The 24,461-nt window shown below is 41.9% G+C and overlaps 1 long non-coding RNA gene across 1 annotated transcript; it reads left to right on the forward strand.

Annotated features, from left to right (window-relative positions):
- The first annotated feature begins 717 nt into the window (after positions 1 to 717).
- Positions 718 to 23,159, forward strand: LOC123618459 (uncharacterized). Its single transcript, XR_012503488.1, has 3 exons — positions 718 to 898; positions 13,846 to 13,958; positions 22,346 to 23,159. It is a non-coding gene; the product is annotated as an uncharacterized LOC123618459 (long non-coding RNA).
- The last annotated feature ends 1,302 nt before the right edge of the window (positions 23,160 to 24,461 follow it).

Below are 24,461 nucleotides of genomic sequence, written 5' to 3' on the forward strand. Positions count from 1 at the left end.
AAATGTACTAGACAAATTGAATAGAATTTCTCTCTTCTCTTTATTGCCATGAGTCCACTCTTTCCTTCTCTTGCTCCCAAGTTTCATATAAACGCACTGAATTGGAGAAAACCTTAGGGTTGGCCCGTTTGGTACTTAGGAAAACAAATTTTACAAAGTCCTTTGGCATCGCTTCTAATGAATAGCACATTTTTGTTTAGTGGCCCTGCGGCAACATAGTATTTCAGAAGGAGAATCTCCTAGCCTAGAGGAATCCTCTGAGAGCCGGCTGTGACAATTTGAACTCAGCTTCAATGAGCATCCGCTTTTTTTTTTTTTTCCTCCATTTGGAATGACAGTTTGAAACTTTAGAAAGAGTTCATTTCTGAATTTTATAAAATTTCTAGCAAAGAGACAACTGAAGTACCCCTCGAGACACATTTCACTAAAAGCTTTTTTTTTAATTTATTTATTTATTTATTTATTTATTTATTTATTTATTTATTTTTTTGAGCACAACAAAATCTTTGTGAGGTAGGAAAAGGAAGAAGCTGGGAGAGAGGAAAGCCTCCCACCTAGGAAATCTCTCTGCGCATATTTCATAACTAGCTAAGGTACTTGGCACGGTAAGTGCCTTTCTCCTCCAGCCTGGACGTGTTGCTGGCTCGCTCCTCCAAGGAAGGGAACGAGCGGTTGACGAGAGCCGCCCGTCGCCCGGGAACCGGCGCGCGCGGTGACGTCACGGTGGAGGCTGCGCCGCGCGCCCGTTACGGCGGCTCCTGGGGCTGCAGGGGCACGGCAGTGAGCTCGCCGCTCCGGCCTCGTCCGGCGTCAGCCATGGACGCCGCCGCCGGGGGACTCTTCCTGCCCTACGACGGGGGAGGAGACGCCATCCCGCTGCGGGAGCTGCACAAGCGAGGTAAGCGGGCGGCGGTCCCCGTCCCGCCCGTTCCCCGCGCTCCCGCCGTGGCGCCGGTGGTCACGGCCCCCGGCGCGCGTCCAGGTGCCGCGGGTTCGCCGCTGCCGGGCACCGTGCAGACGGCGCGCAGGAGCAGCCCTGCCTGCGTCCTAGAGCGCTCCGGCGGCGGTAACGATGAGCGCGCTTCTATAGTAACACTTAATTTTATACACGTTCAAGTGGTTAGCTACAGTGCCTGCCATAGGGATCTCGTAAGAACTTACTTGATGAAAACATAGAGGATAATTTTCACACGTCAGAAAAAATAATAGTAGTTTGTAAAAACCAGAAAAGCGCCCAGCATACATGTAAACCGTTTGGCAGGCACTGCCAAAACTGATCACATGTTAAACTGCCTTTTTTTTTTTCATTTTTCTTAGACTGATTATTCTAAAAATAGGCTGACAGTTCTAGAGAGATAATTGAACCTCAAGAAAAATCTCTTAGCTAGATGACTTTGTTTATGAGCCACATTAGTTTGAATTTCCTGCATATTGTAAACTCATTTTATGGTTTAACCCGAACTTTAATTTATGAAGAAAATAAGGAAGTCATGATTTTCCTGAGCGTGTTTAGCCTCTTTTATTTAAAATAGGATTTGTATTCTGAGAACACTTTTTTTTTTAAAGCATTAAGTTCCATTAGGATTAAGAAATGGTAACATACCTAACAAATATTTATCGGTTGCACTGTGTCTACCAGACCAGACAGTATTAGGCTCTGAACAGTGGTAACATTATTTATACATATCCTGTAGTATTCTGTTGCTAGTAAAAGCTTGATTTTCAGATTTTGAGAAAAAATATATGACGATCATGTTATGTATGTTGTGCTTTCTGTTAGTTACCTTCTTAGTAAAATACATATATGTATATATAAATTATTCTGGTGCATTTGTGAAATATCTAAAAGCACAAAGAAATTAAAATTTAATAGTCTTAGCACCCAGAATTGTTGGGTTTGTTTGTTTTTCCAGTTCAAATGTGTTCCTAAGCTCTCCTTTTTCCTCTGTTCCCATCATTCCTTTTTTGGTAAGGCTTTAAACAGGAAGCTACGTGAATGAATGGTGACCTTTAAAATGTCGCAGTATTTGCTAATCAGTGATTAAACTGTGTTTTCTCTGAGCTATTATAACATTTGTTTGTTGATTTATAATAAGCCAGAAGACCTGGGCTTGGGAAGTTTAAATTCCTAGTGTTAAGTTTGACCATCTTGGACAGAATTTATATATGGACCCCACCTCTGCATGGGAAAGAAGTCATAGCTTATGTGAGTGTAGGCATGATTACTGGTATGGTTATTACTAAAATAAAAGCTTTTTGTTTCTATTATATTTTCATAAATAGTCCTTCAGGAATCTTGCTCAAGGTGGAAATCAGTCCCACTCTTGGCAGCCTAAGTAGGTTTCTTATCCTGTGATGAGCGCTTACTCAGCAGAAGCCAGGGTTATTTGAAAGTAACATTGTGTCTTTGAGGTGCAGAACAAGCTGGGAATTAGGCTCACTTGACTCTACTGTAGTATGCTCGTATCTATGGATACGAGGTTATTTGTTATCCATAGTTTATGACCTTTTGTGGCCAGGGGTCAAAACAAAGGAACTGGAGATGCAGAGACAGGCAGCTAACATAAATAAAGAAGAGGAGTCGGCTTCCCTGTGAGGACAAAATTAGAATGACTAGAAACATCTCTTGGGGCTGATAAAGAGTGAGGTGGCAGATAATCAAAGTATAAAATTGTAAAGGATAGCAGCAAAGTAAACACGACTCTTCAGTGAATCCCTGAGTGCTGGAGTTAGGGATTACCTTTGTGGAGCAAACTGAATTTGATGCTACTTGTCACGGTGAGATGGTAAATGATGAAGGTTCCTATTTAAGTGAGTAATATAGACACTGGAAATGCACGGAGATTAGAATTTGTTAATATATTGCTGGTAGATCAGAAATTAAGGTGACATTTTAGAAATTATTATCTTTTGGGGTATATTTCTTATACAGAAAGTTAAGTTCTTTCATAAAATGTCTCTTACAATTTTATCAGGGAAAATAAAAACCTTTGGTTTATTTAGATTGTAAGTTTTATGCTCTGACTTTCTTCCCTGTTAATGACGTTTAGGTAGCTTGGAGGTTGAATGACTCTAACAGACCCTTAGAGTGGTTTGATTTGGGGGACCTTCAGCATCATTTAAATATTTCTTGTTTCATTGGAAGTGTTTATTGAGCTCCTGCATCTGAAAGACACTTGTCAGGTGCTGTGGAGAACCCATGGTGGTAGTAATAGTAAAATTAACAACAGCTAGTACTTAGACGCTGTTGTAAGTGCTTTATGTGTATGAATTCATTTATGTGTAACAAGACGTTAATCCTCGTCACAGATTATGAAGTAGGAACTGTTATAGTCCCCGTTTTCTGTTGACAAGACTGAGGTAAAGAAATGTTACAGAGAAGTCAGGGCTTGTGGCGATGGGGAGGTTCATACTCTCACCTGGGGATGCACTGCTTTGCACTCTGTGTCCCTTTAATAGCTTGCGGGGTGGAGTCTGGTGGGGCGTTAGAAGGGTTCCCGGGTTTAAAGACAAAGAAACAAAACCTAAGGAAGTTAGTATGTGTCCTGTGAATGGTATAGGCTGCATGTTCTGCGGGACTTTGGGGGTTGGGGGAGATCAGTCTCCTTTTAATGAGCGTTATCCAAGTCGGCGGAGTTTCCACGTGCACACGGGGGTTTGATGGGCATCCCTGGTGGACAGGGTAGCAGCGCACGTGCTCTGGTGGGAGGGAGTGCCTAGTGTGCTGTTCCCTGGTCCGCGCGTCAGTAGAAGGGGTGCTTCAGGAGGGGAGAAGAGGCCCGACCCTAGAGGAACTTGAAGGCCAGACTCGTAGCAGTCTCAAACCGCGAAAAATGTGGCTTTCCTTTGAAATAAAGTTTGAAGTCTTATTTTTTGTACATTTCTACCTGAATTCATTTCTTGACATCCATTAGCTCAGAGATCTATTTAAGTAAAGGTTTTTCTTCCTGTTATAATAGATGAATTTGTTCATTTTTATTCCCTCCTTAAAGTATCAGTAGTTAGCATTTTTTGCACATTATTTGGAAATCTAGGTGTTAGATGATATTCTTATAGCCACAGAAGCAATCCTATAGATTCTTTGTGAAATGATTTTGGGATTCAGGTCCTTATTATACTTTTAGTCAACTAGAAAACTGAGACTCTTCTTACAAATTATTTCATCTAAAGTGTCTATAAATTAAAAAGACAAATAGAGATTATTTGAGATCAGAAACTCTTTGTATTCTAAAATAGTATAAAACAAAACTGTGTTTAAGTTTATGTTGCCCACAGTATATGGATTTAAAATCTTCAGTAAAATATGGTTTGTTTACTGCCTCTAGTTCTATTTATTAAAAACAACTGGCACTCTTAGTATGATTAATTTTGTACCATCTCATAGCTTGTTGTGGTTAAAATGCTCTGTGTTTCAAGGTATCAAAACATGAGCAGATCTCCTGCCATGTAGATTAGATTTGGGATTTTGGCTGTTTCCCAGCATTGGAGTCTCTGTTTTGTGCTGATACAAGACCACAGGAGACTGGTGGCTTAAATTGTATTTTACAGTTTTGTTTCTGTTTTTCAATAGACGTGCTTAATTTGTAGTTTTTTGCAGTTCTATCAATTTATTCCTGCCTCCATTTAAAAGAGCAAGTTTCATGAATCTTTTAATTTATGTGATATACAAATCATTTTACATGCAGAGGTCCTAAACAAACGTGGAACTGGTTTTCAGTTATGCTGATGTCTTAATATCCGTTTTATCACCCCAGCCTACGGATACAGCCTTTTATTTTCAAGTATCAATAGAATGGAGAAGGAGACAGTGAATTGGGTGATTCAGCATCGCCACTTACTGATTGTGTATCTTCTGTCAACTTTGGAATTTTGATGTCAAGCAGGACTCTGTGGGCTCCCCCCCCAACCCCTGCCTCTTGTTTGTAGAACAGCTGACATCTCCCAGGCCTCCCTGAGTCATAGAAGAGCAGACTCCAGCAGCTGATTAGGACAAGCCTACAGGCACTGGGGGAATGACAATTCTGACTACCTGTCTCATTGATTAACTGAGATTACTCCCCCGTTTCCCTTTAAAACTTTCATGGCTGAACAGAATCTTTGGAGATGATTTCTTGCGGTAGCATACTGGGTCCACCAGGTTGCAGGCATTCTGACTGAAAGCAACTTTCCTTTTTGTTACCAAAGCTGTTGCCTCCAGGGTCAAACCCCTGCCCCTCCCTGGACTACAAACCAGTTACTATTATCTAAGTCTCAGGAGGCAGCTTCAGAGAGAAGAAACAGAACTGGTTAGAACCATAGGAGCCCAAGATGACAGGATCTGGCTTCCAGTGGACCTTGGGCCTCCTTATATGCTCCTTATATGCTCGTAGTAATATGTTAATGACATACCCACCAGTGCCACAACAGTTGGCTGTTGCCATGGCAACAACCAGAAAGGCCCATACAAGGGCTGACTGGCTCCATCACACCCATAAGGAGGACATGATGGCAGAAGCCTCCCATAAAAGTCCACATGGCCCGACCTAGGTGGAGCTGTCTCCACCGGCCAGCTTGGCTGCCGGCTCCCCATTCAAGCATCTTTTCCTCACACAAGCACTCTTCTTCCCTTCTCTCTGCTCCAGCACTTTCCTTCCATTTCCTCGTTTCCTAGGTTGAGAAAGAAAGCAGCTTTTGCTGTGTCCCTCTGCTTCAGCTGTGAATTCTTTCCAGCTGGCAGGGAAGATCCCACCTTTTGTGGGGTCTCCATCCTAAGGAGGAGTCTTCTTCTGCTGACAGTTGGCTTTACTTTCCAAGTCTTTGCAGTTTAAATAGATGGCAGTTAAATATGACTGTGGATGGCGGGATGAAGTTAAGGAGCAAATGCTCCATTACCTTCGTTTACCCAGCAGACGTGTAGCTGGCCACCTGCCGAGTACAGGCTCTGTGTTACCTTGTTCATCTTTCATTTGGCCGTTTGCTGACATTCTGGAACTTCCACTGTCAGCGTACCACATTCACTTTCCCCTCCCTCACCAGGGTAACCATTTCTTGCCAGTAAGGTGGCCGAGGGTGGGAAAAAACACCCTGGGAACTAGACTTCCGGCTCCGAATGTACGGCTGAAACTGGGTTGTCAGGGAATATGTAGAATTTTAGATTTCTGCCTGCCTTCTTTCATAATTTTTTTTAAAAAGTATGTTTTGTGTGTGTGTGATAGGATAGTCATCTGCCTGTAAGCTTAAGTGGCAGGGATCACTGCTGTCACATCTTTTGGGATTGACCCCGGAGGTGACAAGTAGCAGTCTCAGTAGACAAATAAATACCTACTTTTGCATGTAGAACTACTGTTTGGACATTCCTCTTTGAGAAGAGGCGTAGACTGCTGAAGGTGTGTGATGGTGAAATTTACTAATGAATTCATTCAGTTTTAGGTGTAACAGTTTAGTATTTTTTTTTCAGATCAGTTCAGCAAATGTATGTTGAGGACTAGTGGTGGGAATATAAAGGCTTTTATTTATGGGAAAGCAGATAATTTCACTAATGTCTGTATTTCTCTAGTTACGTTTGTCCAATTACAGGTTTCATCATGTTGGGTTGTGACCAGTATTTTAAAAAATAAAGGAAGGAAGGAAATAGAAAGTAGAAATATCAGAATATATGCCAGATATTAAATATGCTAAACTTTGGTTTTACTCACGTGTGTTATCTGTACACTGCGTCAGTGGGAAATGTTTCTTGCTCTGTGGGCCACAGTCAAAAGAGTTTCAAAATCAGTTTCTAAGTATATACCTGGAGGGGCACTTGGGTCTACCTGAGGACAGAAAGAGTGCGTGTTCTGTCCTAGACCTCTGCTGAGGCATGGGGTGTGAGGCCGGTACCAGAGCAGCGCTGGTGACAGCTGTTGCAGCAGAAGGCGGTCTGGAGCCAAAGGCAGAGGGGGCTCTGATGGCAGCTGGGCTGTCCTGATAGTCTGAGTGCTAGGTGCATCCTGGGAGGAGGTAGCACCTGACAGTTCCTAGCCTGCTTGGAGAGAGGCGTGTCTATGTGTCCTAAAACCTGCCAGCCAGTAAACCATAGAATTATTTTTAGGCAGTATTTTAGGCCATACAGCGTGTAGTGGTAAGAAATATCTCTGGAATCAGAGTATTGAGTTTGGATCCCTGTTCCACTGCTTCCTAGCTGTGTGGCCTTGGGCATGTCTCGTAACTCTCTGGGTCTCATCTTTCTAGTTGATAGAATGGAGATCTTAATACCTGTCTCCTGGGTTGTTGCGGGGGTTAAATGAGCTAATACCTGTGAAGTGCTGAGAACCACGTGTAGCACACCGTACTTGCTCAGGATGTGTTAGCTGTTTTGTCACAACACAGCGCCTGGCCTCTCAGTGGGAAAGGTTGGTTTGATTCTGATGTCATCTGGTTTACTATGTGTTTTCTTCTGCCACCTGTGCTTGTTTTATCTGCACCCAGGATCACAAAGATTTGCTCCTCTGTTTTAGGCATTACAGTCTCAGCTCTTACATTGAGGTCTGTGACCCGTGTAGAGTTAACTTTCATGTATGGTGCGAGGTAGGTAGGGTCTGACTTCGTTCTTCTACATGTAGGGAGCCAATTGTCCCAGCATCGTTTGTTGAAAAGACTGTTCTTTGCCCACTGGTGAAAATATTTCTTTAAATAATAACATAAAATTTAATTTTCCTACAGATAATTTTTAAACTTTTTGTTTAGATTATAGATATTAATAAATAATAAATTTGTGTTTACATGGGTATGCATGAATTTTACAAAGTTTTGTGTCGGGAAAAAATAAACAAGGCAAAAAGTCCTCTTATCAATAAAGTTATTTTTGCAAGAAGGCTGCAGGCCAGTTACAACTCATTGACTGGACAGTTTTCCCTCCTGGCTGAGGTATTTTAGTGTTAGTCATGCTTGAACTATGAGGTATTGTTGTGATATTTAAATTATAGGATGTCCACTTCATGGAAAGATTGGTCACTGAACATGCATTCTAGAAATTTGTTTTTCTGTCCATACCAGGCTTGATTATCTGTTAAAAATCTACAGAATTTTTGCTCAGTATGCAGTTGTAGAGGAACCCAGAGCTTAAATTTGTGAAACACTTTTTTCTCCTCTTTGTCATATTATTCTTTTGGTTAAGATTAATACCATGTGAGTAATGAAATACAGCTTGATGAAATATTAAATGCCAAAATATTTAAGCAGAAACGATAACTTGCATTTATTGATCTCCTATCTGTCGAGGTTATTAATAGGTATCTTACATGTTCTGCCTCTGGCCCACGCCCCATGCTCTGGAAGGCTCTGGAAGCGGGTGAGAAGACCCAGGCACCTGTAAGAGGTTACTAAGTGGTCTGTGCTGCGCCTGCAGCCGGGCACGCAGTGCAGCTGGAACGTGACTCTGGGCTTTCTGACCTCAGAGTGTGCTAAGGTCATGGAATCTCTCTACCAGGCCACTCTGGAAAGAAAGTGATCTTTAGTCTTTTCTAGATGCTGTTTTCAGCCATTAGGTAGTAGAAGGGTGGTCACTGGCAACTGGTAGTCAGACCTCCAGAAAAGTTTTTGTCTTAATTTTGGGTGTTGCTACTTTGAGATCTCACTGTCTTACAGTCTGAGGTGTAGGGATCTAGGTAATGGGGACTGTCCTGTGTCCTTTAAAGATCAGTCGTTAAGATTAATAGACTTCCCCTGTCTTTGTATCACTCTGCTCGAGGCTTGCATATCCAGGAGGCAGAGATTGATGAGCCTACCCTCGGTAGCATGCTGTTTCCTTAGCTGGGGAGGGGAAGATTGCTCTGGTTGACATCCTGCATTCAGTGCTTGCTAGAAGTTTTCAAAAAATAATTGGCTTGTTTCAGAAATTTGGGGAAAGGGTTACCAGGTGGGCAGAAGCAGCATTCATTGTTTAAAATAGTAAACCTTTCTGTATTAATTCCTGTTCTCACTGCCTTTCTGAGTGATCAGGAAGGAGAGATTGCAGCCCACAATGCAGTTCACTTGGCTTCTGCCTGCACAGTCATAGAATTGGTCCCCGTATTGGCATGGTGGCTCTGGGTACCTCCCTTCCACCTCCTGCAGTTGATTCATGACTGTCTTCTGCTCTGATCGAGGCAATTCTGATAGCGGCAGGGGAAAATCCAGATTCCAGCTTTGCCGCACAAGCATTTTGTGAATGGCTCAGCATTTACAGTAGTTTCTTTGTTGGTAAACAAAAGAGGACACACGTCAGTTTAAACCATCAGACTTGTAGAAGAGGAGTTTGGGAATTTTGCTTTTCTCTTAGAAGCCACAAAATAGAACAGGTTTCATTTTTACAGTGCTTGTGTATATGTTAGTAGAGTGCCATGCCTTATGTTCTGTATCAACTAGTACATTTCCATTTAAATGACACACTACTAGGTGTTTATTTTTGGCATGAGGACTGTATTACTGCCACAGAATATGAAGATGTAATTAATCACTTATGCTAAAATCATCTATTTGAAAAATTATGTACCAGCTTTGCTAAGTTTTTAGGGCTTTAGAAAAATTTTGAATGCCTTTTTGCTTATACATATGTCTTTATTATAAGGTATAACATATACCTTGTAGATGCTTAATATTTAAAGATGACTTTGTCCAAAGTTACTTAGCTGGGTAGGACTAGAATCTGGGCAGTTGGTAGCAGAAACAGTTCTGTTTTGTGAATAAGTTCATTTGTGTCATTTTTTTAGATTCCACATGTAAGTGATATCATATGATACTTGTCTTTCTCTGACTTACTTCACTTAGTATGATAATCTCTCAGTCCATCCATGTTGCTGCAAATGGCATTATTTCATTCTTTTTTATGGCTGAGTAATATTCCATTGTGTGTGTGTGTGTGTGTGTGTGTGTGTGTGTGTGTGTACCACAGCTTCTTTATCCAGTCATCTGTCAGTGGACATTTAGGTTGCTTCCATGTCTTGGCAGTTGTGAACAGTGCTGCTATGAACATTGGGGTGCATGTATCTTTCTGAATTGGGGTTTTCTTTGGATATACACCCAGGAGTGGGATTGCTAGATCATATGTTGGGCTACATCCTTTTTAAATGCTGCATTGTATTCCATTGCACAGATGTCCATCATTCATTTAATTACCTATGAATGGGACATTTCTGTTGGTTTGACTTTTGCAGTATACAAGTAAAGTTTCAGTGAGAACTTTTAAGTCTTTGTGCACTTGTAGAATTGATTCCTGTAAGTGGAAACTTTATATTTTGATAGATATTTCCAAATTGTCCTTCCATATGTTTGCATCAGTCTTTACTTCCACTAGCAGTGGAATACTCAAGTTTGATAATTTTCAATCTTGGGTTAGGGTAAATGTTTCTTAGCTAGGCTGGTTTTTGTCCTTCATACTCTTTCCTAATGGTGTAATATAAGCTTTCACAGTCAGTATTCATATCATATACATGTTTCTTTTTTCAGAAATAGGTATAAAGATACCTAACATCAAATATTTAGCTGTAATTATTGTGAAACCGTAGCATGATGGTTTCAAATTACAATTTAAAATTTACATTCTTAAAGAAGTTTTCTTAGACTAATCCCACCTAATTATAAATACTTCAGTCTTAAGATTTCCTTATAACAAATTAAAAATAGGTAACGCAACTAAAATTGATTTTATAGTGCTTTGATATTAGAACTTGGTTTTAAAGTATATTTTGAATTGGGAATCCCCAACTTGTACCTTAAAAGGGATGATATTTTTGTTACCTTTGTATCTCCTGTACTATCTAGAAGAGTGCCACTTACATAGAAAGTTCTTGGTAAGTGTCTTCAGGTGACTTTGGCTTGTGCTGTGGAGACTGCAGGTCTGGGGTCGAGCCACACCTTGCTCTCACGTGTGTCATAAATAAAGTGTGATGATTGAAACAGCCATATCCGTTCATTTATGTGTTGTCCATGACCTCTTCAGTGCTTCTGTGGCAGAGTTGAGTCGTTAATGACTGTACGGCCTCCAGAATCTCACATGCTTATGCCCCAGCTCCTTTGCCAACCCCTCTTTCAGATCATAAGCGCTTTGGCCTTCATTGTGCTTGCTTTCTAGAGCACTGGGAAGGTGTCCTGCCCCTGTGCATAATTTATGGATTTATGCAGGTTTAAGTGCCGAAAAATTCTGGAGGTGTGCTTGCTGGGTTGGAGGGCATCTGTGTAGCTTTGCCTTCCCAAAGAGGTTATACCATTTTATATTGGAACTAATGATTTTTGTGCCAGGGGACCTTTTCTGCATAACTTTGCCAACTCAGTGCATTAGCTAACTGTTTTTATCTTTACTAATCTGATAGAAGAAAATGAAATTATAGATTTGATCTGTGTTTCTTCTTTTTTTTTTTTTAAATGCACCTCTACTTTTTATTTTATTTTTTGGGGGAGAATAATTAGGTTTGTTTGTTTATTTTTTAATGGAGGTACTGGGGATTGAACCCAGGACCTTGAGCATGCTAAGCACACACTCTACCACTGGGCTGTACCCTCCCCTCTCTGTTTCATTTTTTTGTGTTAGACTGAACTTCTTTTCAAGTTTAAGAGCCACTTCATTTCTTTATTGTGAATTGTCTTTCAGTCTCCTTCCTTGTAGCTTCAAATCTGTTACACTCTTATAAGGTATAGGGTGGACACTTGTCAAAGATTTCTGTAACTCTGGTGAGGGGACCAGCTGGATGAGGAGCTGATTCAGAGGAGGATGTGCGAGGCTCCCAGACACAGGTAGTGCGTGGAGGGATGGACTTTGTTACAGGTCGCAGTCAAACAGCAGGACCAGCACTGCAGCTGGGGATTCTCTTTTCTACTAGACAGAAATCATTTACATTCTTACTAGATGACAGTCATAACTTTTGATTTACCAATCTCCTATAAGTCATTATCTAACTAACTTTGCAGAGTCTGTGCCGTAATCAACAGTAAACAGTAAGTTCAGCAGAGTTCCCTCCTCCAGAGCGTACGGTGACTGTTAGGCAGGCGTGTTTGATTCTCCAGCAAGAGTTTGAAAGGATAGGCCATAGTCTTTCTGCTTTATTTCCATTTTCTTAATGCTTTCCTTCCTCTATTTTATTGCAGTTATTTCAAGTGATACTGTTTCTTTATGAATCACTAATGAGCTGCTAAGAAGGTCGCATAGTTCACCATTGTCCCTCATAAAACAGGCTCCTTGTTCCTGTTTTGCTCCTTAGGGACTCATTACACCATGACCAACGGAGGCAGCATCAGTGGCTCCACGCACTTGCTGGACCTCTTGGATGAGCCGATCCCGGGTGTCTGCATGTAGGATGACTTCCCACACCATCGACTGGGTGTGGGAGAAGTGTCAGGGTTCCGGGGGCGGCGTGGGTAGGGAGCCTGTAGCGGGGAAGCCAGTCCATTTGCTCCCATCTCCCCCGCCGTCTGTCCTGGGGACAGTCCTTTTTGCCTCAGGTTCGCCAGATGCCTGCCTCCAGGTCAGCCTGCTCCCCAGAGGAGGCCACTGTGAGGTCAGGGGGCGGGAGCGGTGGCGGCTGCGGGGGGAGGAGGCAGCCTTGCGGAGCTGGTGGATTGGTTCCCGTCTTCCCAGCGGCCTGGTTGGGAGTAGCCTCTACTGCCCCAGGTCGCCAGACACACCTGTCCCACTCAGCTTGCTGGGGGAGGGAGGCCGGGAGCGGTGCCGTTAGGGTGCGGGGATGGAGAGGGCCGGGGTAGAGGGCCTGCCGCAGGGGAGCCGGTCAGTTTGCTCCCCTCTTTCCCGGGGCCAATTCTGGGGGCGTCCTCTGCTGCCCAAGAATAAGGTCAGCTTGCTCCCGGGAAGCGGGCCCGGCCCGGTCATGGGGCGGCGGCGGCGGCGGGTGGAGAGGGGCTGTCCCGGCTGGCGGGTCCATTTCTTCTCTCCTGACCTGGCCTGAGAGTCGCCTCTCCCGCCCAAGATTCACCTGACACCCCACTCCCGGTCAGGTTGCTCCTGGGAGGCGGGCGCGGTGCGGTCGGGGGGCGGTGGCGGTGGAGTGGGTGCTGCCTGGGTCCAGCCAGTCAATTTGCTCCCTTCTCCCACGCGGCCTGTCCTGTGGGCGTTCTCTGCGCCCAGGGTCGGGGGGACACACCTGTCCTACTCAGCCTGCTCCCAGGAGGCCGGCGGGGTGAGGTCGCGGGGCGGAGCTGCCCCCGGAGGAGATGGTGTATTAGCTCCCATCTCTCTGGCGGCCTGGCCTGGGGGCAGCCTCTGCTGCCCCTCGTTCGCTGATCACTCTTCTCCAGGTCATCCTGGGGGCTGTGGGGTGGTGGCGGGGGTATGGAGCCTGCCATGGGGGAGCCGGTGGATTAGCTCCCGTCTTCCCTGCAGCTTGGCCTGGGGTCGACCCCTGTTGCTCCAGGTCGAAAGACACAGGTTGCCTGACGGCCTAACCACTGGAGTCAGGGCACGTTGCCCTGAGGGGGCTGCCCCTGGCCAGCTGGTCAGTTTGTTCCCATCCCCCCTGCAGCCTGGCACAGGGGCAACCTTTGCTGCCCCAGGTTCACAGGACGCCCATCTCCAGTTTATCCTGCTCCTGGGAGGCAAGCACAGTGGAGTCAGACCAAGAATTGGGCTCTCCCCTGGGGAGGAGCAGAACTCTCTTGGTCTCCTTTGTCTTTATTCTTCAACAAAGGGGTCAATGGAGCCAGTTCTTCACCCTGAGAAAATGTAGCCTGTGTTACGGAAGAGCTGCTGGACACAGTGTGGTTTCTGGGTCAGTTTTCACATCAGCTGATGCTCCAGGCAGGCAGGAAGGCTATTACTCAGAGCTTCTTAGCCTGGAGTTGGGGGACAGTCCCGCCATCCTCACCATGTTTTTTCTAAATGTGTTACTCCCCTCTTTTTCCTAGGTGACGTTTTAGGTTATTGGGTCGCAGATTGCTGGCACACTCATCCCTGTTCTCAAACATCTTTTAAACTTGTGTGAAGTGACAAGTAGGGGAAGAAGATGATTTACTGAAAGGTAAGACTACTTAAATTTGCATTAAAGCTGCATTCTGTCAGTCTTTCTCAAATGATTTTTCTGAGTCTAAATCCACAACCTAGTGAGTATTGCACTCCTGTGTAAATCATTGATCTTCACATTTGTTGAGTGGGCGATGAGATCTGTTAATCAGGCTTACCCTGAAAGGAGAAACTGAGGCTTTTGAGCACAATTCCTTGTCTGATGTCACCCAGGCAGTCACAGTAGAAGACAGAGCTGATATAAAAGTCTCTCAGCTGCCTCAACTGCAAAGCTTCTGGGATTACTGATCCTTGAAGTGCAGGTGACTCGATGATAATTTGGAGGTTAGTTCATATGATCAGGTTTTTCCCATCCTGTAAATGGGTTCCGTGGCCCCAGCCCCAGGAGAACTTGGTCATAAGGGCCATGTTGTGAGGGGTGGGTGGGAAGGCAGAGGCGTAAGAGCTGGAATCACTGAGATTCCACACTTGCTAACCACAGACTCCAGAGCCGAAGTGTTGTCAGGTTCTGCTCTGGATTTGAAAGCGTGTTCAGACATGATTCTTGCCCTTCAGGAGTCACTGCCTGGGTGGAAGTAACCTTTACATAAACCTGGAAAGGACAGCGATTAAAGTAGATGGGCAGTTACGTTACTCAGTGTGCCCAGGCTCACTCTTCCAGGCACTTGTGGGCCTAATTGAGAGTTATGTTATTCATTCATTCACTGATTTGTTACCCTTGAATTGATCATTTGTCCCACAGTAAGTGAAACAAGGGATCAGGAATCTGAGTTTTGTCCCCTCTCCTATCACTGATTTTATCGATCAGTAGGGCAACCTGCGTATGCACTGTGAAATGGTGTGGCATTTCTTGCCCAGTGGGACTGCACTGGTCAGTTTTGAGGATTGGGAGATACGTGGATAGGACAGTGCTTTGACAAACATGAAACCTCTTTACATTGTCACCTGGGAACTTCTCTCTCCATAGCTAGCTCTGTATTATTATTGTTGTTGTTGTTGTTGTTGTTGTTGTTATTTAGCTCTGTATTATTTTTGTTGTTGTATCTTATGCAGCATTACTCAAAGGTTTACTTAAAAAAAGATCCAAATTAGCTCTGTTCACCTGTTTACAGACCTGAAAGCTTCAGTTCTAGATTATCTGTTTGAGTTTTCTTAAAAATGCATTCCAGTATATTTCTCTGATGAAAATCTTTATCCTGTTATCTATTTCCCCATCATTTCCTTATTTTCTTGAATATATTAGAAGTAATCATTTTATAGTCTTTATTGTTAACTCTGAGGCCAACATCACCTGGGGGTTTGCATCTGTTTAATGTTTCTTGTTCTCATAGTATCAGTCATATGGTCTTGACATGTTGCATGTCTAGAAATTCTTTATTACGCAGCAGACATTGTGAATGAGAAAACCATATGTTGTCTTCCATGAGAGGTTTTCTACCTTCCCGTCAGGCAGACAGGGTGAGGGACTGATCATCTCACTCCATTCAGGCGCTGAGGTGGATCAGGACTGAAGTGCCTTTTTTCTTAAAACAGCTTTGAGGTATACTTGGCAGAATAATTTTCACATATTTAAAGCATACAACTTAATACACTTTGACATAAGTATATCACCAAGAAACCATGACCACACTCAGGACAGTGAACATACCCATCACCCACAAAACTTCTCTCCTGCCTTTTGTTGTCCCTCCCTCCCCCATCTCTTCCCCTAGAAACCATTGATCTGCTTTCTATCACAACATATTGGTTTGCATTTTCAAGATCCTTGTATGAATGGATTCACGCACTATCTACTCTGTTTTGTCTGACTTCTTTCATTCAGCATAATTATTTTGAGAGCCATCTGTGTTGCTGTATTAATAGCTCATTTTTCTTACAGCAGAGTATTGTTTAGTGCTGAGTTATTGCTGAGAAGTTTATTGTGTGTAGTGTTTGGATAGACCATCATTTGTTTATCCATTTACTTCTTGATGGATGCATGGGTTATTTACAATTTTGGCTATTATAAATAAAATTGCAGTGAATATTTGGTTACAAGTCTTTGTATGGACGTATGCTTTTGTTTTTTAAAGCACCCAGACGAGAAATGTCTGGGTCATATGGTAGATAGCTGTTTAGCTTTTTTTTAAGAAACTGCTAAACAGTTTTCCAAAATGATTGTATTACTGTAAATTCCTCATGGTGTGTATCAATTCTGGTTGCTCTACTTGCTTGCCAGCACTTTGTGAGGTCTTTGTAATTGTATTCATTCTAGTTTGTATGTGTAGTAGTATCTCATTGTGGTTTTAAAAAGCATTTCACTAATGACTAAAGGCATCTTTAATCAGCATCTTTTCATGCTGATTAGTCATCTGGATATCTTTAGTGAAGTGTGTTTTCAGGTCTGGCTCATTGTCCTTTGATTTATTACTGAGTTTTAAGAGTTCTTAATTCTGGATCAGATACAAAGAGAGACCTTTATCAGATATATGATCTGCAAATAGTTTCTGTCTATCTATGGCTTGTCTTTTCACTTGCTTAGCAGTGTTTAGGAAGAGCTTTGAAGAGTCTTCATTTTGATAAAGTTCACTGTATCAGTTTCTTTTTTAAATAGATTTTGGTGTCATAGCAAAGAAATATTTGCCAAACCCAAGGTCATAAAGATTAAGCCTATGCTTTTTCTCCTGGATGTTTTATAGTTTTAGATTTTCTATGAAGATCTATGATCCATTTTGAGTTAATTTTTGTGTATGTGGTGAGGTGTGGATCAGAGGTCATTTTTTTTTTCTGCATATGGATATCTAATTGTTCCAGCATTGCTTGTTGAAAAGACCCTTCCTCCACTGTATCCTTATTGAGAATCAATTGTCCATGTAAGTGTTGGTTTAGTTCTGAACATTCTATTCTGTTCCATTATTCTGTTTTCCTGTTTTACATCAATACCATAATTTCTGATTACTGTAGCTTTATATTAAAAAGTCTGAAAATCAGATAGTGTAAGTCTTCCAACTTTGTTTTTCTTGTTCAAAGTTGTTTTGGATATTTGGGATCCTTTGCATTTTTATATGAATTTTAGAATCAGTTTTTAAATTCTCTTCCTTATTACATCCTGTTCTGCCAAAATTCCACCCATGCCTTTGGCCATCTCCAAAGCCACATTTTCTGAAGTCTCTCTAGACCCAAGGTGAAACGAATTCCTCTTTCTTCTGTGCTCCATTCACACTTCATGATATTTGATTGCATTTATTCATATTTGGCTGTTTGGACTTGTCTGATCTTTCCTGCCATGTAGTAAACCTCTCAAGATTAGGAATTTTGATGTGATTCCCTCTGTCTGCTGAGAAAACTAGCTGTATGCTTTGCAGGAGTGAGCCCTGCAGTAAGAGGTATCTGCAGCCAACATCTAGCTCATTGCTCGCATACTGTCAAGGAATCCTGCAGATTTAGAATTGTTGTTTGTTATCTCCAAGGCAGCTCAGTCTTTATTATTTCTATTGCTACTGCTGTACTTTCAAAGAGCAATGGGCTAATTATTTTCCAAATATCAAAACATGCTGTAATTGACTTGTGATGCTAATTATGTGCTGCTGTGTCTTAACGTGCTTAGTGTTCACAGGCTCCTTCACTCATGGAACTTTTGGGAGGATGTCATATCCTTAGAGGTAACAATGCTGTCTTTGGCTACCTGAGCAGCAGTATCTGAACTCACTCCTGCTGTATTCCCAGTGTCCCCTCTAGCCCTCCTCCAGCCCTCCATGGGGGACCTGCAGTTCTGCCCTCTAAAAGCCTACTGTTTCTCAGGAAGACTTCCCTATGAAATATAATCTTGTCCCTCTTGTGGGGATATTCAGTCCAGAGATCTGGCAGCAGGGGAAAATGTTTAGCCTGCTTTTGGTAGAGTCTAAACTGTTCTATGCTTATTTTAAGCAAGTCCAATGAGGAAATCATGTTGGCATCTAACAAATCAGCATAAATGTCTGATGAGGAAGGTCAGCTTCCCCGTCCCACTCAGGCGTCATGTTGATGTGACGCTCACCTTGGCTCACATTTTCTCCTGTGAGCAACGTAAGGTTCAAGACGTTATGAATGGCTTTTTGTTTCTCTTCTTTAGTCTTTCCACATTCACTGTGTCTGGTGAGATTATATGAATCCTGTTTATTTCCAGACCAGCACTCATCTTTTTAGAATCACGTGTTTAAAAGGCCAGTGGACAATTTGTTAGAAGATAGAAATCCTCTTAGATTTCAGTCCTAAAGTCAAATTTTGGTTAGTGGTGAATGAAAATTCCCCCTTAAAATTTTAAGTACAGTGATACAAAATTTTTAAAATAATTAAATATTAGTCGATTTCATTAAACACTGTATCACTTATTTACCTTTAAGCCTGTTTCTGTGGCAGTTTTGCAATGATTCCCTCTCTTTATTGATTCCCTATGTATCAGAGTCCTTGAGAGGCCCCTGTCATCACTGTCAGGATCATCAGCACCATCATGGAACTGATTCCTCTGGGAGATTCTAGGAAAATAGAGATGGATGGGTGGGATCATGTAGGTGAGTGTGTGCATATACAATAAGAACAATTATCAGACGTTAGATGCACAATATCCACTCCATTTAGAGAAGAACGTAGCCATGAAATCCTGCTGTGGTGAACAAAGGAAGCGGTGGGAACAGAATGGTCAATGGAAAGGAGGAGGCAGTGAGCAAAGCTGGGAGCACAGATCCTCGGTTAGGAGACCAGCACATTGGTGTGAATGAGGGGAGTGTGGTGGCAGAACAATGTGCGCACCCCCCCCCCCCGGCAGCATAGCCACCTGTGACATGTTACTGTACACAGCAAAAGGGACAGCAGATATTTTAGGACAAAAATATTAGGGGATTTCTGTCTTCTAAATTGTCTACTAGTTGGCCTTTTAAACACATGATAGATTATTAAAGATTAGTGCTGGGCCACAAATAAACAGGATTCATACAATCTCACCAGACGTACTGAATGTGGAAAAACTAAGGAAGAAAAACAAAAAGCTGTTCAGTGTCTTGAATGTTAAATTGCTCACGAGAGGAAACATTACCCAAGGTGAGTGTCACAGCAGCATTCATAATGCCTGAGTGGGGTGGGACAAGGGGATCCTGAGATGAGGTGATAGGGCGAGTAGCCTGGATTGTCCAGGTGGGCCCATTGTAACCACAGGGGTCCTTAAAAGCGAAGGACATTTCCCAGCCGAGTTTAGGGTCAGAGGGAGGTGTAGCCATGGAGCAGTGTTCAAAAAGGTTGCTGGCCATGAAGATGGAGGAAGTCGTGCGGCACAAGCTAAGGAATGTGGGTGACCTCTGGAAACCGGAAAAAAAAACAAGGAAACATTCTCTTCTAGACCCTCCAGAAGGCAGGCACCCTGCTGGTACCTTGAATTTAACCCAATGAGAACTGTGCTGGATCTCTGACCTCCACAGCCATAAAGTGATAAATCCATGCTGGTTTAAGCCATTAAGTTTCTGGGAATTTGTCACAGTAGTAATAGAAAAGTAACGTAGGGAGGGGTTGTGTAAGGGATTAAAGGTCTGGGATGGGGTGTGGAGAGGATTCTGACATTTACACCTGAAAAACAACAAGGTGAGGTGGGAAAGTAGTACCCTCAAGCCGAGTTTTAGAGAGAACTACCTGGCAGGGCTGTGAAGCAGACTGGAGTGAGGAGAGCATTGGAGAAGAGGAATCAATGAAACCTCTACCAGGAAAATAAGGAGTAAAATGTCACAGGGCTTCAGTAGTAGTGGACGTAGGAATGGAAATGGGCAGAGAGATGTAAGTGTTACTTTGAAGGAATTAGTATAGGTTTGATGACTGCATGTTGGGGAGAGTTAGCCAATGTGCGGACTGAATGTTTGCGTCCCCTCGAAACCTGTATGTTGAAACCTGGTCTCCCACTGTGGTGTTGTTGGGAGGTGGGGCCTTTGGGTGGTGATTAGGATAAAATGAGATCATGAGAGTAGAGCCCTCATGAATGGGATTTGTGCCCTTATAAGGGGCCCCAGAGAGCTCGCCTCTCTCTGCTCTCCGCCTCATGAAGATAGTCGGAAGACAGCCATCTTCAAGCCATGAAGCCAGTCCTCTCCCAGATACCTTGACCTTGAAAGTCTCAGCCTCCAAAACTTGAGGAATATGCTGGTTGTTTAAGCCACCCGACCCATGGTGATTACAGCATCCTAGACTGACGAAGACAGAGGAGAATGCCTCCGAGTATGGAACTGATTGCCTTGAGAATGCTGAAACCCAGGGAAGTGGGCAACACATACGTTAACTCACTTAATCCTGCCAGCACAGTAGGAGATAGTCTACATATTCCTCACCACTTAAAAGGTAAGGAAAAAGAGGCACAAATAAGTAAATAATTATAATAGTAATAATAATAGTAATAATAATAATAATTAATAATAATAATAATAAGTCATCAAAGATTCACACAGAACCCCCTGGAGGCAGAGTGAGAATTTAGACTCAGGCAGGCTGGCCCCAGAGCCCCTGCTTTAACTACCAAATCAGATGGCCTGGCTTATGTGGATCAATTTTTTTCAACTGTGATATGAGGGTACTGTGTCCAGTAACTTATAACTTCAAAATACCTCACTATAAGGGAGTCGCTAGTCATAGGCATTACAAACCACAGAAAGCTAGACACACAAAACTTAACTCATTAGGGCAAGAAAACCACTAATGTTTCTAAACATTATACATGCTGAGCCTTTGTAGTAAAATGTTTGTTTATAATTCTGCCTGGCTACAGAATAACTTCATAATTCTACACCTGGCTGGTGGTTCCCAGGGTAAACAGCACTGGCCTAGATAATTTAAATGACTTGCCCAGCCTTGGCCAGGAAGCTCGTGGTGGGATCAGTTCTACAGTCTGGGACATTTCCTTCCTATCCAGCAAGTCCCTCATGGGGCCTTAGAAGCTTCTCCTTTGGTGCCCAGCTGTCTATCCGTACTTATGACATCTTGTCAGGTGTCCCAGCCTGCTCCTGAACACCAGCCAGTACCAACTTCTGCTCTTTTCTGACCAGGTAGTAACTCTTAGCAACTTCCATTGCCTTCTTGGCATCAGTTCTTACCTGGAAGGGTAATGGCTCGAGATGGAAATGTGTCTACATGAGCAGCTGACAGATTTTTCATAAACAGCAGGAGTAGGCAAGAAAAGGAAAATTCAGGAAGAAAGGCCAGTGGAAGCAAATCATTAAATACACCAAATGGATACTTTCAATGTATGTTTGTGTTACCGAGTCCATACTCGTTTTGCTCACTGCATGACAGGCCAGTAAATCGGGAGACCAGGTTTTGGGGCAAGGAATGGCAGCTTTATTCAGAAAGCCAGCTGACCAAGAAGATGGCCAACTAATGTTCTGGAGATCCATCTTCCCCAAGTCAGAATTCAGGCTCCTTTTATATTAAAAAGGGGAAGAGGGAATGCCTGGTTGTTGCAGACTTCTTGGTGTAGGTATTCTTTGTTGTTAGAATCCTTTGTTTTTGCAGCTCTTCACCTGGGTCAGATCCCTGTAAACCTCCAACAAAACAAATGTGATTTTCTATTCTGCAACTTGTTATCTTTGTAGGAGTGCAAAAGTGTTAATATCCTTAATGGTCAGAGCCTTGAGAACAGGCTCCCCTGTCTATTTCAGGCTAAAGGCAACATTGTTTCACAAAAGGTGCAGAGCTGGCCAGACTGAGCCTGGAAAACAGGGCACAGGGTTAAAGCCAGAGGAACAGATCTAGTATGGAGTCAGATTTGTTCTTTTCTATTAAAGGGGCAGAAGCAACTTGAAGATGATGTTTATTTGATTTATAATTTTCTCTCTCATTCTTTTGAACTCTTGCTCACTTCCATTCCATTTGCTTGTTTTGAGTCGCTCACGGTCTCTGTACCCTTCAGTATAATTTAATGTGATCTCAGTGCTGTCTAGCCTTTGTGTTGTTTGTGCTACTTCCATTTCACCTTTTTTGCTCTGATTACTTTTACTTTTCTATTTATTTTCTGTAGTTTGCCGACTCATCTTTCTGTAGGCTTCCCATATATTTCTGAAACTCTTGTTTATCTTTGTTGTACTTTTGTTTTGTAAAAATGATTGCTTTAAGTCATGTTTCCCATAATACATTAAGTAACACCTTTCATCATTCTTGAAAAGCTGTTTTGTTTCCTAGAGTGTTCCATTATCTGCCACTTTATTATATTCTTTTTTAATAGTATTTTTGTATAAATACTAAAATACTAACTAGCTCTTTTTTTTTTAAGAACTTTTTTTTTTCATTTCAACTAGAAATCTAGGCCGAGCTCTTTTCCAAATATGTAGAGAGGTACCCAAGTCATGTGCCAGTCCAGAAAGATGAAATTAGAATTTTTTCATTGTTGTTTCTCCCCAGTCTGCCAGAATCAGTTTTGCAGAGCTGCTCCCAGTGTGCGTTTTCCCCGTGTCCATTGCCTCGTGTCCTGCTTCCTGCACATGCAGCTTGTCTGTGAAGATTGCCCGTGAGCTCTCCTCCTCTCTCGGAACCAAACCTGTGCACATTCCCAGTGATGTCCTCTAGGCGCTGGTCCTGTTGTTACAAAGAAAAAAAATGTTGCTTTTGCTCTAGAGTGTGCTACTTACACTAGAAAGATAAGCATTATCAACACTTTCTGAGCTCCGAAGTCATGGGCATTCTGTAGCTTCATAAGCACAGTCTGAAGTCAGGAAGTGTGACACCTCCAGGTTTTGTTCTTTTTCTTCAAGATTGCTTTGGTAATTCTGGGTCTTTCTGGGTTCCATACAAATTTTAGAATTATTTGCTTAGTGAGATAAGTCAGACAGAGAAAGACAAATACTCTATGTTATTACTTATATGTGGGACGTGAAAAATAATACAAACAAATGTATAACAAAACAGAAACAGATTCATACAGAGAACAGTGGGGAGAGGGAAAGGGGGAGGAGCCAGATGGGGGTAGGAGATTAAGAGACACAAACTACTATGTAGAAAACAGATAAGCAACGGGGATATATGGTATAGCGCCAGAACTATAGCCATTCTTTGGCAATAACTTTAGATGGAGTATAACCTATAGAACTACTGAATCCCTATGCTGTGCACCTGGAACTAGTACAATATTGTAAATTAACTGTACTTCAATAAAAATAAGTGAATATAAATAACTAAAATATAAGTGAATAAATAAAAAATAAAACTTGGGACATTCTTTTCCCGTGTCCTTCTCTGTTTTATATTTACTGATTTGGGCAGCCCCCTCCTATTTTGTTGTTCAGGAATTTAAGTAGTCCACATACCTCAACAAAACATTAGATTTATATTTTTATTTCTAATTTTTCCAGTTGCTTTTTTATATTTCAGAGAATAAGTGAGAAATGAAGGCTTTGATCAGCCACATTAGAATGGAAACTTTTCAGTGCCCTTTTAAGAACACATTTTGTACTCTATTTTGTGTATCTTGTTTATTTGTAATTGGTCTGTCAGGATTATCTACTCTTCTTGCCTCAATTTTAGGAATTTTCATTTTTCTTAGAAACTGTACTTCATTTAGATTCTAGATTTTTAAAATATATGCATTATTTTACATATATAGATCTCTTTTAATGAAGAAAGTTTTCTCATTATTTGTAGTTATATTCACTTACCTTATTTCCTTCAACTAATTTGCAAAGTAGGTTGGTGTGGCTCTTTTCAAACTACCATGTATATTTTTATATTTTAAATACCGTTTAATACATTTTTCTTAAAAAGTCTATTTTGCTTACACATTACTTATCTGTTTATAGATTTTGAGTAGAATACTTTAAAGTTTTTTTCAAGTACTTTAGAGCATCATGAATTAACTGATTATTGCTTTTATTGTCTCATAGGAATTGATGAATATTATTCTCACTAATTTTAAGTTTATTTTTTATTGAAGCATAGTTTCAGGAGTACAACATAGTTGTGTTAAAAGAGTTTGTAATGCCAATTTTGATTCTCAAAATTCATATTAAAGGCCAATAAAGAATTGTAACAGTTACCCATTTTTTTATTTCTATGTGAAGTGATTTATTTGGCTATTATTTTATTTCATTGCACTGTAGTTTAAGGGTATAGCTTGAGTGTTATCCATTTCTTATTTTAGTTTGTCAGTTATTGAGATAGTGATTGATGCTTACCATATGGTAAATTATTTGTAGGTATTTCAATAACGTTAGGGAAATAATGAGTATTCCTTATCTGGGTTATATACTTCTATGTCTAGTAAACAAGTGTTGCTCGTTGCAGCTTTTAAATCTTCTATACTTGGTTAGTTTCTAAGAAAAAGGCATTAAAATGCTATGGAATATCAAAGAGCAATTCAAAGAATGAAGGAATCTTTATGTGCCAACAAGAAAGGTCCTCAGGATACAAGTGCTAAAACCCAGCTTGGGAAGAAGCCCTCTTCCAGGGCTTTGCTCAGACCTTCCCTCCTTGGGAAGCTGGCTGCACGCCCTATTTAACATTGCAGCGCCCTACACTGCGCACA

This window comes from Camelus bactrianus, chromosome 31 (genome assembly GCF_048773025.1).
Source record: "Camelus bactrianus isolate YW-2024 breed Bactrian camel chromosome 31, ASM4877302v1, whole genome shotgun sequence".
Taxonomy (NCBI): domain Eukaryota; kingdom Metazoa; phylum Chordata; class Mammalia; order Artiodactyla; family Camelidae; genus Camelus; species Camelus bactrianus.